We start from the raw sequence: 22,405 nt of genomic DNA on the forward strand, positions 1-22,405 counted from the left end.
CCTGATGCTAAACAAAGAACTAACTCAAACATTCTTTTACTCTATGTCCTCAGGCCAAACAATAAAAGAAGTTTAAACAATTATTGTGCTATTAGAATGAGACTTGCTCGCCACAGGCACGGGTTAGCAATTCTGAGACAACCCTGTGTGAATTCTAGTGATGAACAAATAAGTAAATATATTACAGATAAAGGGAATCAGTGTTCTTATTTGCAGAAAAAAGAGCCATAAACATGGTAAAGAGGAAAAGATAGAGTGAATTCAAATTGGTTTTGGATTAAAATTGGAACTTTCAATCTAAATTCATGACATATATTTCATAGAGAAAGAGAGAGAGATCACCAAGTTTAGAGATATGTGTGGTTGTAGATGTGTGCAGTTGTAGATGTGTGTGTGTGTGTGTGTGTATACATACGTCTATTTCCTAGGTCTGTTCTCTTAGAGGTCCTAAACCAATGAGCCTCGGCAACAATGAGCACACTTGGCGTCTAGATCTTAGTTTCTAAACAGTTAAAACAAATTACGGGTCTTCGATGAAATGGTGATTCCATGACTAGAAGGAAAGTAGAAGATGAGTTGAGAATATCTTTTTGCTTCATAAAATAAGAAGGTGCTTAAAGAATGATGAAGAAATGTCAAAAGGGTACAGAAGTCAGCTTGTAGGAGCTTCCACTGGGAAACTCTGGGACAGTTGGGACATCAAAATAAATTATGATACTAAAGGATTGTAGCCTCTTGAATAAAACATGAGACCCCTGACTACTAAATGAACAGAAGGGAAAGCTCATCCTTGTGTTAGAATGTCACCTCACAAATGTAGAAGGGATGAAATTAGAAAATCACCACTTGGCAACTATGGCAGGAAGAATGGGGTGAAAGTACCTAGACAATAGGCCCTTTTAAAGTCATCAGTAGGTCCTCAACTGGGTTTGGTGACTGACTCATGAAAAGAGAAATATCTGAATTTTGTAGCGTTGGTTATACAAACCTAGACAGGGATGTGTCTCACTGTTTAATAAGACTATGTTAAAAGTTTACCACTTAGGATGATGTGTTGGGTGTGGAATAGGGTCCCTCCTCCTCCAGAGACAGGGACACTAGTGATTTCACCCACATTTAGACTGGTCTCTAAAGTTGAAGACAAGCAGAAAAAGCCCTCAGGAACCTAGCCAAGGCCATTGGCTTGGAACTGTTCCACTCACGGGGAGCAAAACACACCTCTGTATCTCCTACAGAGCTTTGAGTGGTTCAGTGCACATGAAGAGACTTAATAAGTGTCTGCTGAATGAATGAATGAAAAAAAATGAATGGGTAAAGTTGGGGATGATGTTTGAAATTTGAATTTGAAATTAATCATTGAAAAAACAGAAACAAAAAGATACCTGTTTCAAAAAGACTACACTCTAATTTCACTCTAGGGGAAAAATTTATTCTTTTGGAGCCTGATGATATGTATAAGTCTTTGCATCCCTGTTCTTCAGTTCTAACTCCCCTCATATCTATGAATGACAGAGAGAATGCTTTATGAAATACCACCTTTGTAAATGCTTCCTGAATTTGAACATCATGCTGTTTTGCGCTTCTCTCCATTTGGGATTCCAATGATCCCAAGTGGATTTGCTGGGGGTCTGGGATAGCTGAGTACCCAAAGAGACAAGGCACACACACATAGCATACGCAAGCGCACGTACGCCAGTAACATAAGCAGACACATAACTAGGAACAGCTGTGCAGAGCTATTCAGTAAAAGTTTGAGTAGCTGGAACCAGCAGGCTTGAGTGGGAATTAGTTCAAACTCCCCCCATGAGGCCTTCCTAAGGCTTTGCAGGAGGGCAAGAACAAGGTCTGGGAAGTGGGGAAATGGAACGGCGCATCCTGTCCTCAACGTCTCAGTCCCTGCTGACTCCCCACTTCTGCTCACCCTAACACCAGTACATGCTTTTGTTTATGTAACATTCAGGCAGAAAGCAGGCTGGAGTGCTCTGGGGGTATTAACCGAGGAGCAATACAAATCAGATTTGACCAAAGGAAAAAGAAGCCTCTGACATCTGCATGGGAATTAAAAGGATATCATAGGGTCTTTTTACCCAGTCTCTTTCCGGCTCAGGAAAGTCAATGGATAAATGATAAAATTTAGGTTGCATAGAGGGTTGAGAAGACTTGCAGCATTCAAGCCTTAATTCCTGGTATGAATGTGATGTTAATATTCCCTCCAAAACCGTTGTTTCCAAAAAAAATCTGGTCGTCACTAAATAGCATCTTTTCAGTCTCTTCCAAGTTCTCAAGCGGGGTAATGGCAAAGACATGTCTTTATTTTGAAGGTGAGAGGTCTTCACCGTTATTATTATTTGTAGTTAAAATGGTCTTTTCTGAGGGATGATATACAGTAGAATCACAGATTTCTAGGACAGAAAATATCTTAGAAACCATATAGTCTAAGTCTCTTATACAGAGGATAAAGCAGAAACAGGGAAGGAAGAGGGCGTTTTCTCAATGCCTTAGGAAGATTAAGCAGAATCGGCGCTGCTAAAAAAAGAACCCCAATTTCAACTCTAAAAATATTGGGTGGTACACACCACCGTTAACACAGCTGAGTCTTTTCTCTTTCTTGTACTCTTCAGTTGTCATCTGAAATTATACAGCTTGATCGCTCATCTCAGTCATCTGGCACATCTGAGCCAAATCCAGTTTCTGTTCAGCCACAGGAAGCAATGCCTATTCTGTCCAGCTGTCTCAGTGTTGTTCAGATTTCCCTCTGGATTTGACCAGAGGGAAGGGATGCCAGGGAAGTTTTGAACAGTGGTGACATTGTTGGGAGACGCATGCAATTCTGCAAGTGCCTGAGCCGTGACAGTGTGTTACGATGGTTTAAATGTTGAGCTTGAACATTGATTGGCTCTGCCACTTCATAGCAGAGTGAATTTGGACAAGACCCTTTACTGCCTACCTTGGAGGATTAAATGAGATAATGTATGGAGAGGACTTAAAATATTTCCTGATGCATTAAAATAACCACCATTTACTAAAAATGCAGTAATACTGTTGCCACTTTTGTTTTCTGGAATAAATCTAAGTCAGTACTCTGGTCACTGTTACAATGAGTTGCCTGGGGATTTGTCCTTTGCTGTCAGAGCCGTGTGAAGCAACTTGGGCTAGTCTGCTGGAGGACGAGAGACACATGGTCCCATGGACCCCATTGCCCTGACTGGAAGTTCAGTAACTGCCAGACCATGTGAGCATGGCCATCCTAGATCATCTTGCCCCCATGTGACTCTCCAGCTGATGGGAGATGCTCAAGTAAGCCTAAGAAAGATCAGTGAACTGGCCTAGACCTGAAGAACTGCTCAGCTGACCCAGAGAATTGTGAGTTTAAAAAAAAGGTTATTGATTTAAGCCATTGAGATTTTATTTTAAAACTTAAAAAAAGCCTTTATTTTGTATTGGGGTCTAGCCAATTAACAATGCTGTGTTAGTTTCAGGTGAACAGCAAAGGGACTCAGCCGTACATACACATGTATCCATTCTCCCCCAAACTCCTCTCTCATCCAGGCTGCTATATAACATTGAACAGAGTCCCATGTACTATACAGTAGGTCCTTGTTTGTTACCCATTTTAAATATAGCAATGTGTGCATGTCCATCTCAAACTCCCTAACTATCCTGTCCCCTTGGCAATCATAATTCTATGAGTCTCTTTTTGTTTTGTAAGTAAGCTAATTTCTATAATTTCTTTCTAAATTTCACATATAAGGGATGCCATAATATAGTTTTCTTTCTCTGTATGACTTACTTCACTCAATATGACAATCTCCAGGTCCATCCTTGTTGTTGCAATTGTAACCCATTAATGTTTGAGATGGTTTGTTATGCAGCCCAAGCTAACTGATACAGTACCACTATATGATCATGCCCCAAATGAGTGAGAGATGATAGTGCAGATGCTGTGGTTTTGCAGGGAGTTATCCCCACTTACTTTCTTGGCACCTCCTTTTCTGGTGAAGAGTGCAATATGTGACCCCAGAGTAGAGACTGCTGGCTGGGTGTGGTGGGGGACCAGGATATGACCTGGCCTCATTAACACCATGCTCTACCCAGCTGAGCCAATTGAGCTGTCTCTGTCCTCCTGGAAACTTTCACCACCCACTGTCTCCCAGACTAGAGTGCCCCACCCATAAGTCTTCCTTGAGAAACAAAAATGCATGTGAGCACGTAGTGGAAATGCCAGGCAATGCTGCTTGGCAGATACGTGCTTGCCAGCACTCCATGTTGGGGTTTCATGAGGGCAGAAATGCCACACTGGAGTCACAGGTACCAGAGAGTCCTCACTCCTGGCTACAACAGTCTTCCATGAGGCTTTCTCTAGAAAGAGAAGCTCCATTTACTCCAGAAAATCATTCTCACCTTCACAGTCCTCTCCAGGGAAAGGTTCTTACTCATGTTATAATTTTTTAAAATTTATTTATTTTCAGTTGAAGGATAATTGCTTTCTAATATTGTGTTGGTTTCTGTCATACATCAACATGAATCAGCCATAGATATACATATATCTCCTTTTTCTTGAACCTCCCTCCCACCCTTTCCTATCCCTTTAGGTTGTTATAGAGCCCTGGTTTGAGTTCCCTGAGTCATACAGCAAATTCCCATTGGCTATCTATTTTACATATGGTGGTGCATATATTTCCATTGCTGCTCTTTTCGTGTTATAATTTTAATCTCTTTACCTTAATTCCAAGCCATAACGGGTACCAATTTTATTAGCATTTAATATTTTGTAGAAAAATATCTGTTTATTTGAACATGTCAATCAAACTCTCTAATCTTTTTACCAGTAAGTCAAGGTAGTGTTAGTTGCTCAGTCATGTCCACCTCTTTGTGATCCCATGGACTGTAGCCTGCCAGGCTCCTCTGTCCATGAAATTTTCCAGGCAAGAATACTGGAATGGATTGCTATTTCCTTCTCCAGGGAATCATCCCAATCTGGGGATCGAATCCTGCTCTCCTGCACTGCAGGCAGATTCTTTACCATCTGAGTCACCAGGGAAGACCACGTCAAGGTGAAGACAGAACTAGCAATCATGTTCTCAGATTTGTCAGTTTGACATGGTTTTATTCACTGTTGCATATTCCAGTTGCTTCTACCTTTGTTTCTCACAGGATCTTTAGCTCTTGGGCTCCTAAAGGAAATGGGATATACCAAAGAGTAAGTTTGGCAACTGTTGCAGGACCCACCTTCTCTGCCCTCATGTGCCCATGCATCACTACACTCGTCTTCAGTTCTTCAGTACGAGACACTCTGGCTGCCGTCTGATGAGCTTGCCAACTGCCACAGTTTTCCTACTACTTTTGGTCTCTGTTCATTCATCCATCTAAGTATAGCATTGCCCCTTGAGTAGTTGATAAACCCCTGCTCTTGCATTTAATCTAGTCTCTTGGTTGAATTTCCACCATGAGAGATCTCTGCTTTAAGTCAGATGCCAGAACATTTTTTTCTATTAAGGGCCAGATAATAAACATTTCAGGCTTCCCATGCCATTTATGGTCTCTGTCACATATTAGTCTCTTTTTTGACCATTTAAAAATGTAAACACCATGCTTTGTTTGAGGACTATACATAAACAGGTGCGAGTTGAGTTTGACCTTTGAGCAATAGCTTGTCAATTCATCCTTTTAATCGAAGCATTCTATTTTTAGATAGATACACAAGTATCCCCGGAAATCATAAGTGAGTAACTAAAAACTCAGTGTGAATTTGATCATTCTTCTTTTGAATTCCATCTGGATGGAACCATGTCTTGAATAAGGAAGGAGGGAGTTGGGGCTACTTCAGGCCAATCTGGCTGTACAGTGAAGAGGAAGAATGGAAATCCTGGGAGGCTTGGGCAAATAGATAAAAGAAAGGATCCTGAGTCAAAGTGTTCTACCTTGTGTTAATATATTGGGATGACACTCTACATAAAAACTGGTAAGGCGTGGGTATTGGCCCAAAGGAAAGGACATCAGGCAGTCTTTATCAACGATTAGAGGTTCCTATCAGACCAGGCATGAATGCTTTACCTGCTGGATCTTGCAGAGGTTCAGACTCAAATCGGGGATAGGGTTGGGAGGTAAGAAGGGGTGTGCATTATGAGGTCTCCTCTGCAAGGAGGAAACTGTCTGGCTCCCAATTCATTATGACTACAATTCTTGCATTATTGGCCATGAGAGAAATAATACAGAAATGGGAAGGGCATCATGGAATCTCAGGATCTGAAAGGAACTCACCAGTGCAGTCTCTTCATTATGCAAATAAGGATACTGAGTCCAGGGAGTGCTTTTGAACTGTGGTGTTGGAGAAGACTCTTGAGAGTCCCTTGGACTGCAAGGAGATCCAACCAGTCCATTCTGAAGGAGATCAGTCCTGGGATTTCTTTGGAAGGAATGATGCTAAAGCTGAAACTCCAGTACTTTGGCCGCCTCATGAGAAGAGTTGACTCATTGGAAAAACTCTGATGCTGGGAGGGATTGGGGGCAGGAGGAGAAGGGGACGACCGAGGATGAAATGGCTGGATGGCATCACGGACTCGATGGACTCGAGTCTGAGTGAACTCCGGGAGATGGTGATGAACAGGGAGGCCTGGCATGCTGCGATTCATGGGGTCGCAAAGAGTCGGACACAACTGAGCGACTGAACTGAACTGAGTCCAGGGAGGGGAAGCACAAGGTCACAATAGGGAAAAGATGCTGAAGAGAGAAACAGTAGGGAGAAAGCAGGTAGGCAGAAGGCAGGTATGAAAAGGCGAGATAAGAAAGTTGTCATTTGTGATTTATGGTCACCCAAGAATGGGGAAGTAAAACTGGAAAAAGCAAAGTTGTCCACTGCTTGATTTCTAGCACTGCTGAGAAGTAATTGTTTCAGAAAAACAAATAGAAGTTGTAAATAAAAGACATTGCTATCGTTGCCATTACTGGTCACATTTTTCAGTCTACTTGTGTTAACTTACTTGACATTGTTGCCTACTCTGTGAGAAAGGCAGGATACAGCTCTTTTTTTTATTGATACTCCAACATCATATATTCTGTGACATTCCCAAGTCACACAGCAGAAAGGTTCTGACTCCAGGTCTCTTGTAAGATTAATAATTTCTTTCAAGGAGGGGAAACAATCCCTGTTGGGTATGTGTAACTCTTTTAGACCAGTGGATCACTTGTTTCAGTGAAATTCAGAGGCTTTTACTGAAGGGAGATGCTGGATTCCAAGTGAAGGCAGGCATAGTGCAGAGCACTCCTGATAAAAATGTCTGGCTAAATGGCAACCCACTCCAGTACTCTTGCCTGGAGAATCCCATGGATGGAGGAGCCTGGTGGGCTAAAGTCCATGGGGTCGCAAAGAGATGGACACTACTGAGCGACTTCACTTTCACTTTCACTTTCAAGGTTTTGCCACAACCAACTGTATGATCTTTCACACTCCATTCCTGTCCCTGTAAAATAAAGAGTCTTGACCAAATGATGACTGTGATGCCATCCAGCCCTGCCATCCTGAGATTATGATGGAAAGTAGATATCCTTCTCCCTCAGTTGGTGAATGGATGTGAGCTCACAGATAGGCATTCACAGAAGGCTTCAGGTGGAGTTATCTTGCTAAGGTGCATCAGAACACAGAATAGTCTCATCCTCCCTGAGGCTGCAGTGAGTGACCAGAGTGAACCAGTGGATCTCAACCCAGGAATCGAACTGGGGTCTCCTGAATTGCAGGTGGATTCTTTACCAAATGAGCTATAAGGTAAAATTATAGCTTTGGACTTTTGTCAACAAAGTGATGTCTCTGCTTTTTAATAAGCTGTCTAGGTTTGTCATAGCTTTCCTTCCCAGGAGCAAGTGACTTTTAATTTCATGGCCATTATTACTATTGGTAGTGATTTTGGAGCACTCCCATCTGCTGCTTTTAGAAATATACACTGGCACCACTTCCTTGAAGAGCAATTGGCAATATCTATCAAAAGTATAAGCATGTATCCTTCTGATCCAGAAATTTGTCATTCAGGAATTTATCTGAGAGCATGCCAACATACATATCATGCTACTCATTGTTGTATTACTTGTAGTAGCAAATGACTGACGATGACCTAAATGTTTCTTAATAAGTGACTATTTAGCCAAATGACTGTTCAATAACATTCTCTGTAGCTATAAATTAAATGAGAAATGTTTTAATGGGGATGATTTGTAAAATGGATTATTAAATTAAAAAGTAAAATGCAAAGTAAAGAAGTGCTCAGAAAAATCTACTGTAATGGAATGATATCAGAGAGACACAGGAACCAACTGAAAGAGCTCTCAGTGGCAAAAACTGAAACACTATGTTTAACAAAATAAGATAGTATCAGATTATGTCTCTGCCCGAATTGTGTCCCTTCCAAACTCATATGGTAGTGACCTAACCCCTGATATAACTTTGGAAATAGGGTTTTTAGGGAGTGACTATGGTTAATGAGGTCATAAGAGTAGGGCCCTGATCTAGTAAAATTAGTGTCCTTATAAGAAGAGACATGAGATAGTTCACTCTCTCTCTGTCATGAGGACCCAGTGAGAAATTAGATGTCTACTAGCCAATAAACTGTGGGAAATTCTGAAACAGATGGGAATACCAGACCACCTGACCAGCCTCTTGAGAAACCTATATGAAGGTCAGGAAGCAACAGTTAGAACTGGACTTGGAACAACAGACTAGGTCCAAATAGGAAAAGGAGTACATGAAGGCTGTATATTGTCACCCTGCTTATTTAACTTATATGCGGAGTACATCATGAGAAAGGCTGGGCTGGAGGAAGCACAAGCTGGAATCAAGATTGCCGGGAGAAATATCAATAACCTCAGATATGCAGATGACACCACCCTTATGGCAGAAAGTGAAGAGGAGCTAAAAGGCCTCTTGATGAAAGTGAAAGAAGAGAGTGAAAAAGTTGGCTTAAAGCTCAACATTCAGAAAACGAAGATCATGGCATCCGGTCCCATCACTTCATGGGAAATAGATGGGGAAACAGTGGAAACAGTGTCAGACTTGATTTTTTTGGGCTCCAGAATCACTGCAGATGGTGACTGCAGCCATGAAATTAAAAGACGCTTACTCCTTGGAAGGAAAGTTCTGACCAATCTAGATAGCATATTGAAAAGCAGAGACATTACTTTGCCAACAAAGGTCTGTCTCGCCAAAGCTATGGTTTTTCCTGTGGTCATGTATGGATGTGAGAATTAGATTGTGAAGAAAGCTGAGTGCCAAAGAATTGATGCTTTTGAACTGTGGTGTTGGAGAAGACTCTTGAGAGTCCCTTGGACTGCAAGGAGATCCAACCAGTCCATTCTAAAGGAGATCAGTCCTGGGTGTTCATTGGAAGGACTGATGCTAAAGCTGAAACTTCAATACTTTGGCCACCTCATGCAAAGAGTTGACTTGTTGGAAAAGACTCTGATGCTGGGAGGGATTGGGGGCAGGAGGAGAAGGGGACGACCGAGGATGAGATGGCTGGATGGCATCACTGACTGGATGGACGCGAGTCTGAGTGAACTCCAGGGGTTGGTGACGGACAGGGAGGCCTGGCGTGCTGCGATTCATGCGATCACAACGAATTGGACACGACTGAGTGACTAGACTGAACTGAACTGAGCCAAGAAGTGACCTCTCAACAGAAACCAAATCAACCAAGTTTGATCTTGAACTTCCAGCCTTCAAAGCTGTGAAAAAATAAATTTCTGTTGTTTAAGCTACCTAGTTTATGGTATTTTATTACAGCAGCCTGAGCAGACTAATACAAATTATAGCACAACATATAATATAAATATCCGTGGGTTCATACTGCTATAAATAAATGACTGAATAAATAAGTTTAGAGAAAGTGACACATCTCCTGTGCAAAAGAATTTCAAATAATTTATGCAGATACTTTGCCTTCTGAAACCCTAAAATTTATATGGAACCACAAAAGACTCCTATTGCTAACACAATCTTGAGAAAAAAGAACAAAACTGAAGTATCATGCTTCCTGACTTCAGAAATCAAAATAGCATGATATTGGCACAGAACAGACACACAGACCGACGGAATAGAATAGAGAACCCAGAAATAAACTGACACACTTAAAACTAATTATTCTACAACAAAGGAGGCAAGAATATGTTGTTGTTGTTCAGTCACCCAGATGTCCAACTCTTTGTGACCCCATGGACTGCAGCACTCCAGGCCTCCCTGTCACTCACCATCTCCCAAAGTTTGCCGAAGTTCATGTCCATTGCCTCGGTGATGCCATCCAGACATCTCATCCTCTGATGTCCTCTTCTCCTTCTGTCATCAATCTTACCCAGCACCAGGGACTTTTTCAATGAGTTGGCTGTTCACGTTAGATGACCAAAATACTGGAGCTTCAGCTTCAGCATCAGTCCTTCCGACGAGTATTCAGGGTTGATTTCCCTTAAGATTGATAGGTTTGATCTCCTTGCTGTCCAAGGGACCTTCAGGAGTCTTCTCCAGCACCACAGTTAGAAGGCATCAACTCTTTGGCACTTTACCTTCTTTACACACCAGCTCTCACAACCATACATGATGACTGGGAAGACCATAGCCTTGACTATATGGACCTCTGTGGCAAAATAATGTTTCTGCTTTTCAGCACACTGTCTAGGTTTGTCATAGCTTTCCTGCCAAGAAGCAATCATCTTCTGATTTCATGGCTGCAGTCACAGTCTGCAGTGATTTTCAAGCCCCAAAAGAAGAAATCTGTCACTACTTCCACCTTTTCCCCCTTTTATTTGCCATGAAGAAATGGGGCCTGATGCCATGATCTTAGTTTTTTTAATATTCAGTTTTAAACTGGCTCTTTCACTCTCCTCTTTCACCCTCATCAAGAGGTTCTTTAGTTCCTCTTCCCTTTCTTCCATTAGAGTGGTATCATCTGCATATCTGAAGTTGTTGATGTTTCTGCCACCTGTCTTGAATCCAGCTTTCTCATGACGTGCTCAGTGTATAGGTTAAACAAAAAGGAACAGCAGACAGTCCTGTTGTACTCCTTTCTCAGGCTTCAACCAATCAGTTGTTCCATACGGGGTTCTAATTGTTGCTTCTTGACCTGCGTACAGGTTTCGTAGGAGACAGGTAAGATGGTCTGCTATTCCCATCTCTTTAAGAGCTTTACACAGTTTGTTATGATCCACACAGTTAAAGGTTTTAGTGTTGTCAGTGAAACACAGGTAGTTTTTCTGGAATTCCCCTGCTTTCTCTATGATCCAGTGAATGCTGGCAATTTGATCTCTGGTTCCTCTTCCTTTTCTCAACCCATCTTGGACATCTGGAAGTTATTGGTTTGCATAATGCTGAAGCCTAGCAAGCAAGATTTTTTTAAGTATGACCTTACTAGCATGGGAGATGAGCGCAACTGTCTGATGGTTAGAACGTTCTTTCATACTACCCTTCTCGGGAATTGGCAAGAATATACAATGGAGAAAATACAGCCTCTTCAACAAGTGGTGCTGGGAAAACTGGACAGCTACAAGGAAACAATGACATTAGAACATTCTCTAATATCATAAAACTATATATAAAAATAAAAACAAAATGGATTAAAGACTTAAATGTAAGACTGGAAACCATGAAACTCCTTGAAGAAAACATAGGCAGAACACTCTTTGATATAAATTGCAGCAATATTTTCTTTGATCAGTTGCTGAAGGGAAAAGAAATAAAAGCAAACATGAGCAAATGGGGACTGAACTTTTGCAAAGCTAAGGAACTATGAACAATGCAAAAAGACAGCCTATAGAATGGAAGAAAATATTTGTGAATAGTGTGATGGAAGAGGAGTGAATATCCAAAATATAGAAAGAGCTCATGCAACTCAATGTCAAAAAAATAAAATAAAGTCCAAACAACACAATCAAAGACTGGGCCGCACCTGTTTTGAAGCTTCCTCATACTCCTGACCCCAAGAAGTGACACTACAAGACTGCCAAATGGAAACAGGGATTTGGGTGTAGGTAAAGAAAACACCCCAAACCTTGCCCAACCCTTAACCTAGAGCTCTGAGAGGCAGTGAGAAAGTTTCATGAGCCTCTTTTGTTTGTTATTTTAGACATGCATGAATATTATTATTCTTTATGCATAATATTCCTTTCGTTGAATGAGTTTTCTGACATTTTCTGACCAACATTGGAAAATCAAGTTCAAGTAGAACTTTCAGACTCTTCAGAGGACCTTGCAACAACACTGTGGCTTGTAGTGAACTGGCCCGCAGCCCTAGTCCCTGGTCACCCAATTACTACCTTTCTGTTTTCTGTTCAGGAGCCTTTCCAGCAGACACCCAAGTTCACAGTTCCAAGTTCTTTCTGCTCCTAGAAGTAGCTTCCCCTTGGCTAACCACTGAGTTAGAGGTATGCTATTCCTTTGGGAAGGGAATCCTGGGGTCCTGTGCTCCTAGAACTTGGCCTAGAAGGTGGAGCAACAGCTCTGGGTGGGCATGATTCCATGATCTTGGAGATTCTTCATTGAAGTCTGGGGAGAGGTGCAACCAGAGGAGGGCTTAGAGTGGTGCCTCTAAAGTATGGGGCTCAGGACAGCACTTCTCTTGTCTGCTGTTATAAGCTAAATTGTTTACCTCCCAGCTCCATTCTAAATTGGCTGAAGCTGTCATCCTCAACATGATTGTATTTGATATAGGTCCTTCAAGTAGGTAATTAAGGTTAAATGAGGTCTTTAGGTGGGACTCTGACCTTATAGGACTAGTGTCCTTATAAGAAAAGCAAGAGATACCAAATTTCTACCAAATTTCCCTTTTGTGTGTGTGTATGTCATTAACTCTCGAGAAGGCAATGGCAATCCACTCCAATACTCTTGCCTGGAAAATCCCGTTGATGGAGGAGCCTGGTAGGCTTGCAGTCCATGGGGTTGCAAAGAGTAGGACACAACTGAGCGACTTCACTTTCACTTTTCACTTTCATGCATTGGAGAAGGAAATGGCAACCTACTCCAGTGTTCTTGCCTGGAGAATCCCAGATACGGCGGAGCCTGTTGGGCTGCCATCTATGGGGTCGCACAGAGTCGGACACGACTGAAGCGACTTAGCAGCAGCAGCAGCATGTCATTAACTCTGTGTGTCTGTCCATCAGTCCATCTCTGCATGTTCACAGAAGAAAGGCCATGTGAGTGAAAAATGTGGCCATCTACAAGTCAAGGAGAGAGTTTTTACCAGAACTCAACTGTGGTGGCATCTTTATCCTGTACTTCCCATCTCCAGAGCTATAAAAAAAGACAGTTTTGTTGTTTAAGTCACCCTGAGTGTATTCATTCACCTGGGAATGAGCACAGTCCAGTGCATTCAGTCTTAGACATGCCCTTCCAAGTGTCATGAAGAGGGAGGCTTAGATTAAGTTAAGGGATGTAGGAGGTAGAAGAAGGAAGGCTGATGGATCCAGAGTCCAAAGCATTCCTGGGAAGATTGGGTCCCATGGGGCACTGTTCCTCCATTATATTCATTTAGCAAATACGTGTTGAATTCCCACTTGTGCCATGGTTGTGCTAGGCAGTGGAACAAGACAAAAAAGGTCACTGCTCTCAATGGACCTTCTTCCAGTGGGTCACTGGGTAGTGGTGTCAGAATGGCCCCTTAAATCCTAAAGAAATGCATAAGCAGCACCCTTTTGGAAAAGCTCGCTGGCCCAAGGATCTCTCAATCTCACTCTCCATATGTTCCTCATCTCAGTGGGTGACCCAAGAAGAGGAAGGTCCCTTCGTTGCCTTGGTGAGCATCTATCCCCTGACACCTCTGGCAACTGGGGGAGGAGGGGTGTAATAAACGCTTCCAGCATCAGAGCTCAGCTGGGCCCCAGATGTGGCTCTGGGGAGCTGGGCTCCGGGGAGCTGGCTTGGATCAGGAGGTCAATGAGAGGTGAGCTCAAGCAGGTTCTCTGAATCCTGGATGTCTGTACAGAACGGTCAGGTCAATGCAATGACGGCAGAGTTTCATCCCCTGCTTCTCAGAAAGTCACTAGACTAGAAATTTCCCAGCTACTTAATCTACCTGCAATCAGCCTAAATATTTACCCACCCTAAGAAGAGTGTCTTAACACTTTCTTGTTTTTTCCTCTCCTTTTCCCGCACATGCTGTGTACCCCCTCTCCAAGCAGACCTTGGTTCTAACTTCTTAGGCTCAGCTCAGCATTCCACAAATGGCATTACTCAGAGTGCAGATTTCAGGTAATATGTGATTCTCCAGGCCAGGAAATAAAGCCAATCTGATTAGCATTAATCACCTAAATTTTAAAAGAAGTGAGGGGGGGCTTATTTTCTCAAGAAAAAATTTTCTTTGTTTCTCCCATCTCATCTCTTCACTGTCAGCTCTTTTCAAAGCTACTAAAGCATAGGTTGCCCCCATATTGCAGCATGCATGTGGGCTTTAGAAATTAGGGGGAAAAGAGCCTAAAAGTCTCAATGGCAACTTCCTAGTAAGAGAATGAAAAGAATCCCATGCTCATCTCATACCTTGACCATGAGACAAACTTTCAAAAGGCTCTGGATATTGCTTTGAACTTCTCTTGTTGTTTCTGAAAATTTTAAGCAAGGAAAGTTCCAAATTAAAATGATTTGGAAGAAAAGAACAACTTCAATATACTAAAAGATGGGCCAAATCTCAAACTTTTGCAGACAGTTTTAGCTCTGGAGGGGTGAGCAGTAACCTCTGGTTCTGAACGGTATGGTCAGTTGCTCATGGTCTTTTTTTTTTGGCCAACAGCATGTGGAATGTAGGTTCCACACTAGGGATCGGACACCTGTGCCCCCTGCAGTGGAAGCAGAGTCCTAATGGCTGGACCAGCAGGGAAGTCCCAGTTGTGCTTATTTTTACTGTCTGTTTGTCTTCCTCAATTCTTGGGGTTTATTATGTTAGAGGCACCTTTAACCACTAAGAGCATCCGTGTGGAGGGATTGCTTTGGAAATGGAAGAGATTGGAGGGAGGTGATACATCAGTTTCCTAGACAGAAAAGACCTCTTTTGCTTTACACAGGAGACTTTCACACATCTGTGTCTATCACCGATTCCCCCATTTAGGCCCACTCCTGGGGACCTGCAAAGTCTGCCTCTCACATATTCTTGGATACTCAAGCTTTCATCCTTGACTCCTCAGTGGCTCTCATCCAAAAACACCACCTGAAAACTTTATTTCCATCCAATCCCCAGATCTAAAATTAGTCCCCTTCCAAAGTGTTCATCAGCCTGGTCTCCCAGGCTCTTTGCTCCTTCATGCATTGGGTTGTGTTCCTGGCTAACAACGCAAGAACAAGGCAGAAGAAGTAGTCACACCAAGCAGGCTTCTGTGCTTCTCCAGACCCCCAAGAAGCCCATGGCCTGGCAAAGGTGTCCAGTGACCAGGAGATATTATTACCATAATATTGCCATATCCTGACTTAGCTAAGGGATCCTGGTCCTGTGCCCCCTTTCTAGCCCTTAACAACTCCTGAGGTTTTGCCTCCTCCACAGAGACTCACAGAAGAACCAAAAGGAAAATGACTTGTGGGACTTGCATTATTTAAATAGCTCATCTTCAAAATACATGGCGTGTATTGTTGTGGGTTATCTACTCTATCAGTGGAACTGGATGTGTGCTACAGGTACCAGCTAAGTAGGAAATATAGACAGAAAATAGAAAAGTTCATTTCTAATTTTGCAAATGAAATATCTAAGTGGAAAAAACTATTTCAGCAAAGCTGGTAATTCTTATCTTTTTATATTTGGTGTTTATTTTGAACATTACATTAGTTTATTTTTCATACCTACAGTTTATTAGTGTCTTACTCTGCCCCTAAATATTGTGGAAACAGCATAGCGTCAGAGGTCACTGCACAGGAGATTCTAAAACTTAGATGTCCTAATTGGTTACACGACCTTGGTCAAACTATGTAACTTCTCTGGGCCTTAGGTTTTTTCATGAGGTAAACAAAAATTGATCTCAATGTTTAAAATCCTTCTTAGCTTTAAAAGCCCTTGGTGCTATAGCTTGACAGTAATTTATGTTCCTATACACAAACCAGCTGAGGTTTAAAAGTTATAATCAACTGATTACTGCCATGATGGCAGTAACCCTTGGAAGCCATAGTTGCTTATAGATAATGCTTTGGCATGTGCTTTTAATGGCTGCTCCTTGGGGACATGGCACATGACTCTGTGTTGAAGCAGAATCGAAAATGCACTCTCCATGAGACAAAGGACTCTTTAGGGTCTGGATGCTCAATGCAAACTGAAAAACCAGAAGACACTGCCACGTTTCAGTGAAAGATCCTGATGGAAACCAGATGCTGGGCCCACAGTTGCACAATTCCTGGTGATGCCCAGCTCCGGCTCAGCTCACAGCTCTGCTCTGTCAGTAATTGAGAAAATGGAAAGACCTTGCCTGGCCTCATTTCCAGATCCAGTACTACCCATGCCCCAGGGGAACCCTGATTAGAACCTGCCTGGGTAGTGACCTCTTGGGGAATGTAGTAAATCCTACTCAGTTGGTAATCTTTAAGGAGCCTTCAGGCTTTGGTGCCTTGTGACTCAAAACCCAGGGTCTTAGGGATTGGAGGTTGATGTTCAGGGAATTAATCACAGCCCTATATGCAACCCCCAATGTCTCTCAGCCAGCAGCTCTGCCTGGGCTGAGAAAGATGGGCCATCCAAAGTCGATTCAGGTAACAGCAAAAGAAAAGTAACTTCACAGTACTGACATTTTATCTGTGGTGGTGGTGGGGGGCGGGTAAGCCATATGATGCTTCTGCAGAGATAATCCAAGAAGGCTTCTTAGAGGAAGTGGGAGCCTGGGAGTGTTTTAAAGAAGGGGGAGAAAGGCAGCTTGGCAAATTTGAGATTAAACAGGAGGCTCTCCACAGGCAAAACCAAGCTGATTAGCTGCCTGAATGCTAGAGGTTGTGAACTCTGTGTACCCTCTCTGTGGGTGGTCTGTGCTATTGTGCAAATTACCTATGGACCCCCAGAAAATTGTGGTCTGTGCTGCCCAGGTTGGGGCACTGTTACTGCTGCCTTTAGCCTGGGCAGGAGGCAGCCAAAGCCTGACAAGGAGTCGAGGCAGAAGTGAACGGGGAAAAGTGGTGGTGGGCTTGGAGACAGGGGCCGGCAGGTCAGGCCAGGCACACAAGTTGTCCTGAAGCCTCGACTGTCCACCCATTGGGCTTTCTTCATCTTGCTCTACCCTCACACGGCCCTGCAGTACACAAGCCCTTTTCCCGCCAGATGTTTTGAATCTCCTTCCCTGTCTTAATTGAAGGCAGCTTTTCTTTCTGCTGAGTGGGAAGGGGAGAAATACGCCCCATAGCCCTTTCCCCCTTTCCTCTCCTCTCCTTCCTCTCCGGTGGAGAAGCTGTTCATTTCCAAGCAAAAGGTGGGGTTAGATGGTTCGCCCAGCCCTTTCCCAGCAGAAATCAGGCCTCCCAAGGAAGCCAGCCCCTTTTCCCGGTAGGAGGCAGGTGGTCCTCACCACAATTCCCCCCACCCCTCTTCCCTACAGGCACTCACCTCAGTAAGATAGTAGCAAACCCCGTCCACCTAGCGAAGTACTTTCCAGCTGTCAGTGGGAGAAAAAAAACCTCTTTGCCCCAGATCAGATGTTTATCTCTAGAGAGAACTATAGCCAGTTAGAAAAATTACTCACTTTTCTCTCCAAGTAGTCTTGGGACCCACGAGCTTAGAAATAACCATAGTTCAACACCAATTATTCCTGAAGGGGAAATCTTCTCAAAATTTATCCGTGGTCATCTGCCAGCCCTGGTGCTTTTGTTGATCAGGTTTGATATGGTGTGATTCTGGGAATCATAAGGCAAAGAGGAAGGATCCATATAGAGCATTGTAGAGTAGCATCCTTTCCTTTAATCAGTAATCTACATTTTTCAGACCACCCAATCCTAAGGATAAAAATAAGATCCCAAGAGTAAACACAGAACTTCTCCAGGAAACTACACTTGTGTTCTGTAAAAGTTTCAGCTCCCTCTCAGATTTCTTCCTGGATTTCTATCTTGGTATCTCATCAGTAGCCTTGGAGTAGAGGATATTGGTGCTCTGCAAGCCAGTCCTCTGGGCCACTATGTGATATCTGGTGCTTTCATCTGTTTCCATCCTGGATCATGTAGGGTAACAACTCCCATTGCTTCTGAAACTCTGTCACTGATGTCTGCTGAAGACATTCAGATCCTGCCAGGGCCTAACGTCAAGGTCATTGATGTCTACGGCAAGGCAACCTCACAAGTTACTACTGAAGATACTGGCATCAATTCTGCAGATGCCCTGCATGCTAGTATCCCAGCCCTTTTGTTTTTACTTTCCTCTTTTACTGGTTCTAAAAAAAAAAAAAAATCACAGTTACTAGTATCAAGGAAACAGAATCTTCCTTTTCTCTCTGGAATCACTAGGCCATGTCCTGGAAACAAACACATGTTCTCTAACATGAATCTCATTCTATGGTTCCTGGAATAAATAAATACTTGGAAGGTTCACCCCTATCAGTCTTCCACCTGTCACATATTCTGAATCCTAGTACCTGGGCTGGTTCAGTTCAAGCTGAGACAGATTTGGAATTACTATGACTTTGGTAGTTAAGAGCTTGGGTTTGAATCCAGGCTGTACCACTGACTACCTTGGAGCCTTAGTTTCCTCATCTATGACATAGAGATGATATGTTAGGTTAACCCTTGTTGGGCTACATTAAAGACAATGCATACAACTTATGTAATCTAGTGCTGAGAATGTGGTCAATAAACATTGGCTATTAAAATTATTATTATTATTTTTTCTTAAGGAAGAAGGAGCCAAGGTCGAGGTATGTGAGGCTACTCGTCCAAGATTACACAGCCAGTATGGCCAAGGCCAGACTAGCATTTGACTCAGGGTTCGGTCTTCTTGAATAATATCATCTTACCATCACCCACAGTTGAGTGTCTAAATGAACTGCATTTGCTTGGCTGTATTTCCTCTATTTCATGTCACAGATGAGCCCGTGCAGAGAGGACTCAGTACAGAGAGCCAAGGGAAGGAGGCAGGGAAGGAGACAAAGAGGGACCAGACTACAAACGCCGGTGAAGCAGAGGAAATAGTCCATTAGTCATGCGCTTCTGTCCAGTGTCTTCAGCTCCTTGTTTTATGGAGGAAGTTAGAAGGCAAAGCAACCCCAGAGGAAGAACATGAAGCTTGGAGGTGAGTCAAGCTGCGTTCAGATCCAGACACATGGACCAGCTGTTAGTTGGGGTCTCTTTCTAGTGCATTGACTAGCATTTACAAAAGAGCAAGGAGGAAGCTTTTATAATCGGTCCCTTATTTAAAGGGGTGACATTTGAGACCTACAAAGAGAAAAGGACTTTGTCGGTGTGACACATTTAGATCTGGGCAGAGCTGGAACTAGCACTCAGGTCTCATGCTGATTCAACGTGGTCCAAATCTATGCTTCCCCAAAGGCTCCAGAGTCAAGCGTTGAGAAGGGGCACTTTTTCCAAAGCGTCAGCCTCATGTAGGGTGCTCTGCCTGATTGACCCAGGTTATCAGGCTGCAAACCAGACACAGGCAGCCATGGTGAGCCAGGAAGGACTCCCTGTTCTATTCTTCTTGCTGTTGAATCTCAAGTGTCAGTGCCTTGATATAAAGAATGTTCTTCAAAAGGCTAGCTTTATCTTTTTTTTTCTATTTTTTAAATTTAAATATTAAAAAGAAATTTTACAGTGTTGTGCTGATTTCTGTCAAACAACAATGCAAATCAGCCATAATTATACATACATCCCCTCCCTCCCTAGACTCCCTCTCCTCCCTGCATCCCATCCCTTCAGGTCAGCAAGAGGGCCAGACTGGACTCCCTGTGTACACAGCAGCTTCCCCCCAGCTGCCCATCTGACACTTGATAGTGTGTATAGGCCGATGCTACTTTCTTCATTCATCCCACTCTCTCCCTCCCCGACTTGTGTCCACAAGTCCATTCCCTACATCTGCATCTCAATTCATTCCTTGCAAATAGGTTCATCAATATCAGTTTTTTAAGGATTCCATGTATACATGTGTTAATATTCTGTATTTGTTTTTCTCTTTCTGACTTACATCACCCTGTATAATAGGCTCTAGATTCATCCACTTCACTAGAACTGACTCATATGTGTTCCTTTTTTGTGGCTGAGTAATATCCCATTGCATATATACATAACACATCTTTATTGATTCATCTGTTGCTGGGCATCTAGGTTGCTTCCATCTCCTGGCTATTAAATATGCTCCTATGAACAGTGGGGTACTTTTTTGTATCTTTTTCTATTATAGTTTTCTCAGGGTATATGCCCAATTATAGGGTTGCTGGGTCATATGATAGATTTATCCCTAGTTTTTAAAGGAATCTCCATACTGTTCTCCATAATGGCTGTATCACCAACAGTGTAGAAAATTTCTTTTTTTTCCATATCCTCTCCTTCATTCATTGTTTGTAGATTTTTTGATGATACCATTCTGACTAGTGTGAGGTGATACTTCGTTGTAGTTTTGGTTTGCATTTCTCTAATAATTTAATGTGATGCTAAGCATCTTTTTGTGTGTTTATTTGCCATCTGTATGTCTTCTTTGGAAAAATGTCTGTTTAGGTCTTCGGCCTCTTTATTTTACTTTATTTTTTTTTTGATTGGGCTGTTTGCTTTCCTAATATTGAGCTTATAAGCTGCTTATATAATCTGGAGATTAAGCCTCTGTCATTTGTTTCATTTGCAATTATTTCTCCCATTCTGAGGGTTGTATTTAATCTTGTTTATTGTTTCCTTTGCTGTGCAAAAGCTTTTAAGTTTAATTAGGTCCCATTTGTTTACTTCTGTTTTTATTTCCATTACACTAGGAGGTGGGTCATAGAGGATCTTGCTGTGATGGTTGGTTTGGTCTTGGTGTCCTTCATAAAGTTTCAGTCAAGATGTCAGCTGGGCCTGCAGTCGTCTCTAGGCTTGACTGGGGCTGGAGGATCCGCTTCCAAGATGATGACCTTACCGAGGCTTGAGACCTCTGTTCCTTACCACTTAGAAGTGAAGGGTCAGCTGATGTCCCCCTGAGAAAGTGACCAAGAGAGACCAAGGAAGAAGCTGTAATGCCTTTTATAGCCCAGTCCCAGAAGCCACATGCTGCTATTTCCCTCATATTCTAACTTTAGAGTGAATTGCTAAGTCCTGTTCACATTTGATGGAAGGGGATTTAAGCACCAACTCTTTTTTTTTATTAAATTATTTATTTTAATTGGAGGATAATTTCTTCACAATATTGTGGTGGCTTTTGCCATTCATTGACATGAATCACACACGAGTGCATACGTGTCCCCGCAACCTGAAACCCCCTCCCACCTCCCTCCCTATCCCATCCCTCTGGGTTGTTCCAGAGCATCGGAGTGCTTTGAGTGCCCTGCTTCAGGCATTGAATTTGCACTGGTCATCTATTTTACATATAGTAATAGACATGTTTCAATGTTATTCTCTCAAATCATCCCACCCTTGCCTTCTCCCACATAGTCCAAAAGTCTGTTCTTTATATCTATGTCTCTTTTGCTGCCTTGTTATAGAATCGTTGCTACCATTTTTTGACCTTTCATATATATGCATTAATATACTGTACTGGCATTTCTCTCTATGACTTAGTTTGCTCTGTATAATAAGCTCCAGTTTCATCCACTTCATTAGAAATGACTCAAATTCATTTTTTAGAGCTGAGTAATATTCCATTGTGTATATGTACCACAACATCCTTATCCATTCATCTGCTGATGGGCATCTAGGTTGCTTCCGTGTCCTAGCTATTGTAAACAGTGCTGCAATGAACAATGGGGATATACAAGTGAAGTCGCTCATTCGTGCCTGACTCTTTGTGACCCCATGGATAGTAGCCTGCACCAAGCTCCTCTGTCCATGGGATTTTCAAGGCAAGAGTACTGGAGTGGGTTGCCATGTCTCTTTCAACTCTGGTGTCCTCAGTGTGTGTGCCCAGCAGTGGTTTGCTGGGTCATGTGGCAGTTCTAGTTTCAGTTTTTTAAGGAATCTTCACACTGTTCTCCATAGTGGCTGTACCAGTTTGGATTCCCACCAACAGTGTAAAAGGGTTCCTATTTCACCTTTCCAGCAGTTATTGTTTGTAGAATTTGATGGTGGCCATTCTGACCGGTGTGAGTTGATACCTCATTGTGGTTTTGATTTGCATTTCTCTGATAATGAGTGATGTTGAGCATCTTTTCATGTGTTTATTGGCCATCTGTAGGTTTTCTTTGGAGAAATGTCTGTTTAGTTCGTTGGCCTATTTTTTGATTGGGTTGTTCATTTTTCTGGTATTGAGCTCCATGAGCTGCTTGTATATTTTGGAAATTAATTCTTTGTCAGTTGTTTCATTTGCTATTATTTTCTCCC

The sequence above is a fragment of the Capra hircus genome, chromosome 2 (assembly GCF_001704415.2).
Source record: "Capra hircus breed San Clemente chromosome 2, ASM170441v1, whole genome shotgun sequence".
Lineage (NCBI taxonomy): Eukaryota > Metazoa > Chordata > Mammalia > Artiodactyla > Bovidae > Capra > Capra hircus.